The 9,376-nt window shown below is 36.3% G+C and overlaps 1 pseudogene across 1 annotated transcript; it reads left to right on the forward strand.

The window, feature by feature from the left end:
• Positions 1-538: 538 nt before the first annotated feature.
• Positions 539-6,493, forward strand: LOC137715137 (cellulose synthase-like protein E1; annotated as a pseudogene). Its single transcript, XR_015961060.1, has 9 exons — positions 539-883; positions 970-1,291; positions 3,313-3,453; positions 3,752-3,883; positions 4,127-4,339; positions 4,452-4,583; positions 5,182-5,277; positions 5,373-5,720; positions 5,805-6,493. The product of XR_015961060.1 is annotated as a cellulose synthase-like protein E1 (transcript).
• Positions 6,494-9,376: the final 2,883 nt, after the last annotated feature.

Genomic DNA, 9,376 nt, shown 5'->3' on the forward strand with positions numbered 1-9,376 from the left:
GGTTTAGAGGAGTGGATTATATCATTGCTCTCGGTCACCTATGTCACTCAAAGTTGACAAATTGCTAGGTGGTAAAAGGTACCACACCAGTGACGAATGGATGATATCATTAGAGCTAGCTATATGTCAAGCCTTGTGAGCGTTGATCAAAACTTCAAAACTCCAACTTGAGTTGGTACCGTTTAAACCCCCCCTTAATATTAAAAAATCTAATGAGGGTCTTTAAAAAAATAGGTGTTTTCATAAATTTTCTATTATCTTATATTTTTGGAACAATGTTTTATAATGTTTGTACGAAATTAACGTCAAAATATAAAGTGACAGAGAATTTATAAAGAGTCTCACTTTGAAAAAGTCAACGTACAATTTATCTTCCTCTCAAAAGCAATCAACCTCTAGATGGTAGAATGTTCAATGCATCTAATACAATAACATTACAAATTTGAATAATTCCAGTAGGTGCTTGTGCTATATAATATCCATTCTGCCATAGGTGGCTTACATCAATGGAGTAAATAATTGTCAACAATGTTAGGCTGTGGCTGACTCGTTCTCTGTTATTTTAAGAGAGAGAGAGAGAGCTGAGCTGAGCTCAGAGAGGTCTGAACTAGATGGGAAATGAAGGGTATTTGCCATTGTTCGAGACGAGGAGAGCAAAGGGAACAGTCCCGTATAGGGTTTTTGCAGCATCTATATTTGCTGGAATATGTTTGATTTGGGTTTATAGATTGAGTCACATACCAAAAGCAGGAGAAGATGGAAGGTATGGTTGGATTGGACTTTTGGGTGCTGAGATATGGTTTGGTTTTTACTGGCTCCTCACTCAGGCCTCCCGGTGGAACCGTGTGTATAGGTACACCTTCAAAGATAGGCTATCTCAAAGGTACTTTCGTGTATGTATTTCTAACTTCATACTCATTTTTTTATATTTGTTATCCAACAAGTATCATTCATGAAATTTGAACTCAGATACGAGAATGAATTGCCGGGAGTGGACGTATTTGTGTGCACGGCAGATCCAACCATTGAGCCGCCGATGATGGTGATTAACACGGTTTTGTCAGTGATGGCTTATGATTATCCGCCGGAGAAGCTGAGCGTCTATCTGTCCGATGATGGCGGGTCGGAACTTACGTACTATGCTCTCTTGGAGGCTGCTGAGTTTGCAAAGCATTGGATACCATACTGCAAGAGGTACAAAGTGGAGCCAAGGTCACCTGCTGCTTATTTTGTCACAGTATCTGCTGATGCAATTGATGATGATCAGGCTAAAGATTTCTGGGTTACTAAGGTACACAAATTTTTCTGTATTGGATCAAATTCAGAATTTTGTGTAACTTATTATATTCGTGACAGCCCAAAAAGCCAAGAAGATAACGTAAAGATAACGATTAAATGGGTCAACTTATTTTTGTTTTTCTCAAAACGGCAAAGCATGAGTTATGGGTTTCCTCATGTGTAATGGTGAATGTTTTTAATCACTTAATCTAAGAGTTCTTATCTCTACTAATTAATTAAACTTTCTTTGTCAATCAAAAGAGGATGAAAAAACAAATTAATCTTCTATCACACAAAAAAAAATGATGGGCAATACAGTAATTTCATAAGTTCAAAATTTTCAAGTTTTTTATTGAAACCTCACCTACAGGTAATGTTAAAATACCTCCAATATTAAAAAAAAAAAAACCAAAAAAAAAAAAAAACCTCCCACTCTCCCATGTTCTCTCTCTCCCTCTCTCCTTCTCATTTTCTAAAAAAATGTGTTCATACACACAAAGTATGTAGGCAAATGCTAGTAACTATTTTGAAATCCGTATCTGTGGGATATATCAATTGAATATAACAAATTCAAAAGGGCGGGAGACTAAATATTTAGTTATATTTTGTAAATTATATGATATCATTGTTAATGATTGAATTATTATTTAAGTATTAATTAATGTGCTTATTTTTTTTTATTAATGACACATCATATAATTTATAAATTTGGTCTAAAATTTTGGTTTACTTAGCATTACTTAATTTGCAAGACAAAAGAGGGTGAAAAGACAAATTAGTCTTCTAGCACAAAAAAAAAAGATGGGCAATAATGTAATTTCACAGGTTCAAATTTTACAATTTTTTATTGAAACCTCACCTACAGGTGATGTTCAAATACCTCCAATATTAAAAAAAAAAAAAAAAAACCAAAAAAAAACCTCCCACTCCCCCCCCCCCCCCACGTTCTCTGTCTCTCTGTCTCTATGTCTCCCTCTCTCCCTCTCTCTCCCTCTCTCATTCTCATTTTCTAAAAAAATGTGTTCATACACACAAAGTATGTAGGCAAATGCTAGTAACTATTATGAAAGTCGTATCTATGTGATATATCAATTGAATATAACAAATTCAAAAGGGCAATATGAAGGAGACTAAATATTTAATTATATTTTGTAAATTATATGATATCATTGTTAATGATTAAATTATTTTTTAAGTGTTAATTAATGTGCTTAATTTTTTTTTTATTAATGACACATCATATAATTTATAAATCTGGTCTAAAAATTTGTTTTACTTAGCATTACTCATTTTGCAAGACACCTTTCTTTTGCATCAAAATTTAATTATTGTTTTTGTAAATTAGGATTGTTTATAACATATCGCTTTATAAAAAAATAAAAATCAGCTACGAGTCTTTTGACATTTTTCAAGTTAGTATTTTGGTCATTGACCAAGAGGATTTTTTTTTTTTTATGTGTATCTGGAACATTTGCTAAGAGTATGATTGAGATAATAATGTTCAAATGACACAAATTTTTTTTTTTATAATTTTATTCACTAAATTATTTGTATGAATGCATCTTAATAAAATTAAATGAAGTTGAAAGTAGGCCTAAACTGAAAATAATAAAATAAAGTATACTACACCTAGTAAACAAGTGCAAGTGGTATGTAATCTTTTTTTATTTATGAAAGAAAGTGGTTTGTATCTTTTACGGTCTCTTGTCACCTTTTTAATATTGTCTGTATATTAAAAAAGAAAATTATTATTAACACTCTAATAATCTAATCGTCTGTGTCTAAAAAATTTAAAGTGCATAATTTATTTTTGAAGTGTCAATAATAATTTCTTTAGAAAAATATATCACCAAAACAATTAGCTGAGCATAGTAATGGGCTTAGGATATCGTCCTTAGAGATAATTTAGCAAACAGCAATGAAGGTGTTCACTTTTAAAAGTAATATTAACGGTAATAAAATAAGTTTGGGCAGTCCAGCCCAATTTATATTGATTAGTTCACTGATACCTGTTTTCTGAATTTTTTGCTACAGAAATCATACAAAGAAATGGAGAATCAAATCCAAAATGCAGTGAAGCTAGGCAGGATTTCAGAAGAAGTACGATCAAAATGCAAAGGCTTTTCTCAGTGGGATCTAAATTCATCTAGACGTGACCATGACACCATTCTTCAAGTACGTATGAAACTAATTTGAAACTCAAATGATCTCTTTTAAAGAAAAAAAAATGCAATTCATAGTCATAGACTCATAGTTAACAACTACGACAACAACAAAGACTTACTCTATTAAATGGGGTTGGCTGTATGTCCTAGAACGGCAATGCGCTCGATTTTGTGTCAAGTTTTTTGTTCGTTTCAAGTACTCCATGTCTTTTCTTAGATCATAGTAAAACAGTGGAAAGAAAAAACAAAGTGAAACATTTCCACTACTGTCTGATATTTGATGTGTACTAATTAAACGCTTCTTCCAGATTCTAATTGATGGGAGGAACCCTAATTCAGGAGATGTTGAAGGGTGTGTATTGCCAACTTTAGTGTATTTAGCTCGGGAGAAAAGGCCTCAATATCACCATAACTTCAAAGCTGGCGCTATGAATGCTCTGGTAATTATAAACTTACATCTATCCGGTGGTTTTTTTTTTTTTTTTTTGGTACAAGAGAGACTAAAAGGGTGAGGATGTGTACGATAGATGTTCCCACCTAACCCTCACAAAAGCAGGGAGTCTTGTTGGCTTGGGATCGCCCTCATAGACCAAAAATGTTGCTTCCAAAACCATCAAATTTAGAGTGTTTATTGATATAATAATCATTCACTGTTTGTTATGTGATCCTTAACATTAATGCAGATTAGGGTATCTTCAAACATTAGCAATGGCCAGGTCATCCTTAATGTAGACTGCGATATGTATTCGAACAACTCCATGGCCATACGTGATGTGCTTTGTTTCTTCATGGATGAAGAAGAAGGCCAAGAGGTTGCCTTCGTACAGTTCCCACAGAATTTTGAAAATATAACTAAGAATGACTTGTATAGCAATTCTTTACGCGTAATCTACGAGGTGAGTAGATGTAAATGGAGTTACAAGACTGTAGAATTGAACTTATTTTAATTGCAGTTTCATGTTAAATTATATTGGACTTTATAGTTGACATGTTGGAGTGGGATTGAAGGTGGAATTCCATGGCTTGGATGGTTATGGCGGCACTCTATATGTCGGAAGTGGATGCTTTCACAGAAGAGAGACTCTTTGTGGGAGAAAGTTTATCAAGGGATCCAAGATTGATATGAAATGGGAGTTCAATGTGTTGGAACCCCCAGTCCCACATCGGACAGAGGGAGAAGAGAAGAATGCTTTAAATAGAAATACCCCTCTCTAATTAATACCGAGGCCTTTTGTGATAAAACCCTACACCTGAGGATTGTGCAGGTGGTTAAGTGGGGACAGTATCGGTGTTGTTGGAGTGGGCCCTCGGCCCGTCGACCTGAAAATTTCCACATGGTATCAGAGCCAGGGGACGGGCCCGTACTGCCACGTGTTTGGGTGGGTCCCCATTGACCCCGCGTGATTGGGTGAGTCCCGACATGGCTCCACGTGGTTGCCGATGTGTGGAAATTCACGTGTGACCCATAAGTGGGGTCTCACATGCGGGGGAGTGTTGGAACCCCCAGTCCCACATCGGACAGAGGGAGAAGAGAAGAATGCTTTAAATAGAAATACCCCTCTCTAATTAATACCGAGGCCGAGGCCTTTTGTGATAAAACCCCACACCTGAGGATTGTGCAGGTGGCCTCTTGTGATAAAACCCCACACCTGAGGATTGTGCAGGTGGTTAAGTGGGGACAGTATCGGTGTTGTTGGAGTGGGCCCTCGGCCCGTCGACCTGAAAATTTCCACACAACGGACAAAGAGAAGAAAGTAGAATTCATGAGTTAGAAGAAAATTCAAGAAGTCTTGCAAGCTGTACATTTGAAGAGAACACTCAATGGGGAAAAGAGGTCTCTCACTCTCTCTCTCTCTCTCTCTCTCTCTCGATCACACACACACACAACTGCACACTAATTTGAGCTTGATGAATGTCTATAATTTGCAGATGGGATTGAAATATGGATGTCCGGTATAAGATGTGATCACAGGGCTATCAATCCAATGCCGCGGTTGGAAATCAGTGTATTGCAATCCCTTAAGGAAAGCTTTCTTAGGAGTAGCCCCAACCACGCTAACTCAGACGCTTGTGCAGCATAAGAGATGGACAGAAGGCAATTTCCAGATTTTGCTTTCTAAATACAGCCCTGCATGGTATGCACATGGAAAAATTAGCTTTGGTCTTCAACTTGGATATTGTTGCTACTGCTTCTGGTGTTCGAATTCCTTGGCAACGTTATTTTATTCGATTGTCCCTTCCCTTTACCTCCTCAAAGGCATTTCCTTATTTCCACAGGTACTGTTTTTGTGGCAAAATATACATATTTTCTTTTGCAACTTACTCAATGTTTATAATAAGGGTTTTGCTTTCTGGACTTAGGTCTCGAGCCCTTGGCTCATACCATTTGCATACGTGATAATTTTGAAGTACACTTGGAGTTTTGTTGAGTTTTTGGGGTGTGGTGGCACAATCTTAGGTTGGTGGAACGATCAACGAATTTGGCTTTACAAGAGAACAAGTTCCTACCTATTTGCCTTCATTGACACCATTTTAAACTCGCTTGGATATTCTGATACAGCATTCATAATAACATCTAAGGTGGATGATGAAGATGTGTCAGAACGATACAAGAAAGAGGTTATGGAATTTGGAGATTCGTCGCCAATGTTTACCGTACTTGCAACACTAGCAATTCTCAATTTGTACTGCTTTCTTGGGTTTTTAAAAGCAATCTCTGGAGAAGGAATAGCAGAAGCTTATGAGAAAATGCCTTTGCAAATTCTTCTGTGTGGGGTTTTAGTTCTTCTCAACCTACCATTATACCAGGCCCTTTACCTAAGGAAGGACAAGGGAAAGATGCCAAGCTCTGTAGCTTTTAAATCGATGGCATTTGCAGTGTCTGCTTGTATTTGTTTCCAGTATTTGTATTGAAAGAAATTCGTTATTAGAACAATTAAAAATTGTCACTGCCGTCAATTGTCCATGAGGATTTCGTCTTAAGATGACTTCCTAAAACCTATGTTTATGTGATTTTATTCCTACTTCAAGCAAAGAAATGTGATTTTTCATCCTCTTTCTTGCTCCATGGCTTGCTCCATGCAATTTCCCTATGCTATTCTGAAAAGAGTGAGTTTGTTTTATGTTCTTATGAAAGACTACATACGCAGCATGCAATCCCGGGATACCAAGTTAATCATCTACCTTAAACACATTACAAATATTAAGCTGCTATGAAATCATTGAGTGGGCCATCTACAAGCTACTCTTTCTGGTGGCTACTAGTCTAGCATTTTCTGGTGCCTTTAAAGATACAAAAATAAAACATATACGAATGATTAAGACTTAACAAAATAGGGGGGGGGAGAATTGTGGTTGGACGATATTAAATTAAAAAGACAGAATATAATTAAAGGCAAAATGTAAATATGAATGTGATAAAAATATGGATGATGGAATAGCCAAGGGGTTCTTCTCCACACATGTTACAATTGCATACAAAATTGATTCTCAGTTGGTCTTTCGATAAGTTGTGAAACTCAATGCTCCAAGTTAATTAGGTCCGCTTAAATTAACTTTCAGATTTCCCTAGATTCGTTGGATTGAATGGAAAACGCATTACAACCAAATTATTCTTAATCAAAGTCCCTAACTATGGAATACGCATGATAGAGACATTCAACAAAGATCATTAAGTTCAACGGAAATCATAAACATTGACGATGCATTCGTTACTATGGAATACGCATGAAACTTATGCCAAGAATTCGTTTAACGCGATTGTTTATAAGCAACCTCCACTACTTGTGAATATAAGTTCATAACGATTAGATGAAATTCACTTATATTCTAGCGTCATATTCATGCATGAAAATTAAGCGCGCATTCTTAATAAACATTCATAAATAAATTATCAATCAAACGGTTAAACAAATTGAATCCACAACTTATGAAATTCCAACGAAAGTTAATCAATTCATATTGCAAATATAAACATAGTTTTGAATCACCCCCTAGCTAAAGGGGGTTTAGTTCCTCATAAGTTTGAAATCAAAGAAACCCCTAAACATTCTAACAACTCAAACGTGAATTGTATGAACGTTTAGGCACTCTTCTCTTCCAATCCTTATACGTACAAAACAAAGAGAATTGAATTTAAACTTTGAAATCAAAGAAACACCCAAACATTCCAACAACTCTAACTTGAATTGTATGAACGTTTAGGCACTCTTCTCTTCCTCGTTGTTGTAGCACAAGGTCTAAGGTGAGCTTTGGGGATTATGTGAAGTGTTTTGGAGGGATGGGAAGTGGTTGGAGATGGAAGAAAAGATGCAAAATGGAAAGAAACTCACGGCTAGGGAAGGAATGGAAGTGTTTGTGGTGTGTTGTGTATGAAATGAGATGCTAATTGAATGGGGAGTGAATGAATGAATGCTAGGGTATTTATAGGGGTAATGGAGGGAACATATGGCTGTTTGTTTAAGCATTTGTGTGGAGGAATGATGGAAAAACAGCTAGGACACATGTGAAAACTGGAATTGCACAAGGGGAGCAAAGGGAACCCACGGCAATTAGAGTTTGTTTGATGATTATGCATGTGATAGGTGGGAACAAAGGGTGAAACATGGCACAAGGGGGCTTGAATGAATGATTGAATGTGCATGTGGATTTAAAGAATGAGTGGTGGTGTAATGATGAAGTGAATGCATGTGGAATTAAAAGGAGGAAAGCTGAAATTGTGAAGGGAAGGCACGGCAATGTATTTTGTAAAAGGGAAGATGGTGTGTGAATGCATGTGATTGTAATGTTTGTTGGTTAAAGATGCATGTGGATGTATTATACAATGGGAAAGTATGTGATTGAATTAAAGGATGCAAAGTGAATGAATCATGAATCATTGTGGATGAAAGGTGGAAGTGCATGTGTTGATGACTAGGTTAGTGGGTGGAAATCTGAAAATGGCATATAGGAATGGGAGCTCACGGTTTGAATGTGTGAAGTGTGTGTGAATGCATGTGAAGATGCAATAAATAATGCATGTAGGGTTAGGAAATAATGAAGAAATGCATGTGAGATGTTTGGAAAGGAATAAAGAATGAATGGTGGAAATGTGAGTGAATGATGTGCATGTGTGAGAATGCATGTGGAATTAAGAGGAGTATGGAAGTGAAATAAATGAATGATATGTTAAGTGATAAGTGAATGATATGTGGTGAGTGATAAGTGAATGGTTTGATAAGTGATAAATGAACTAGTTTAAAGGGCTAGGGTTTAAGTACATAGAATGGGCCTAAAATAGGTTGGTTTGTATGGCATAATGTGTTAAGCCCAAGGCAAGGTGAATGTAATTGGGTTAGGGCCATTGTTTTGTGTCTTCAAGTGCATACAAGGCCTTCAAATTCGTCCATCTTCTTGGCTCCATGGATAAGCTATCCAATCCATGCCCAAAAATGCTCCAAATGGCCTCAAAATGCACTTTCTTGCTCCCTAGGCCCTTAGAACCTGAAAACACACAAAAGAAACATAAAGGACTAAAATAACGAGAGAAACATAACGTAAATGCACGAGAACAAGCCATTTAAGTCGCATGAATATGCTCCTATCAAATACCCCCACACTTAGCTTTTGCTAGTCCTCGAGCAAAACAGAATAAAAACAAATAAACAAAACGACACTAAACACGTAAAACACAACCTAAACCTTCCAACAACCGTCTTAGGGATTTCCAATGCACATGACATGTTAAAAATCATCATTCTCACAGATTTTAGTCATCTTCACACTTAAGTACATTCTTAATCATAGTTACCATATACTAGTTCACAATTAAGCATTTAAAACCATGTTTTGAATGTAGTAACATGCCTTAGAGAATTTGCTCACTTTCTTTCAAGATATGCACTCAATTTTTACTCAGATTCTCTAACTACACACCCTAATCTAGTCATATGTGA

Source organism: Pyrus communis, chromosome 3 (genome assembly GCF_041283825.1).
Source record: "Pyrus communis isolate YQ-2024b chromosome 3, ASM4128382v1, whole genome shotgun sequence".
Taxonomy (NCBI): Eukaryota; Viridiplantae; Streptophyta; class Magnoliopsida; order Rosales; family Rosaceae; genus Pyrus; species Pyrus communis.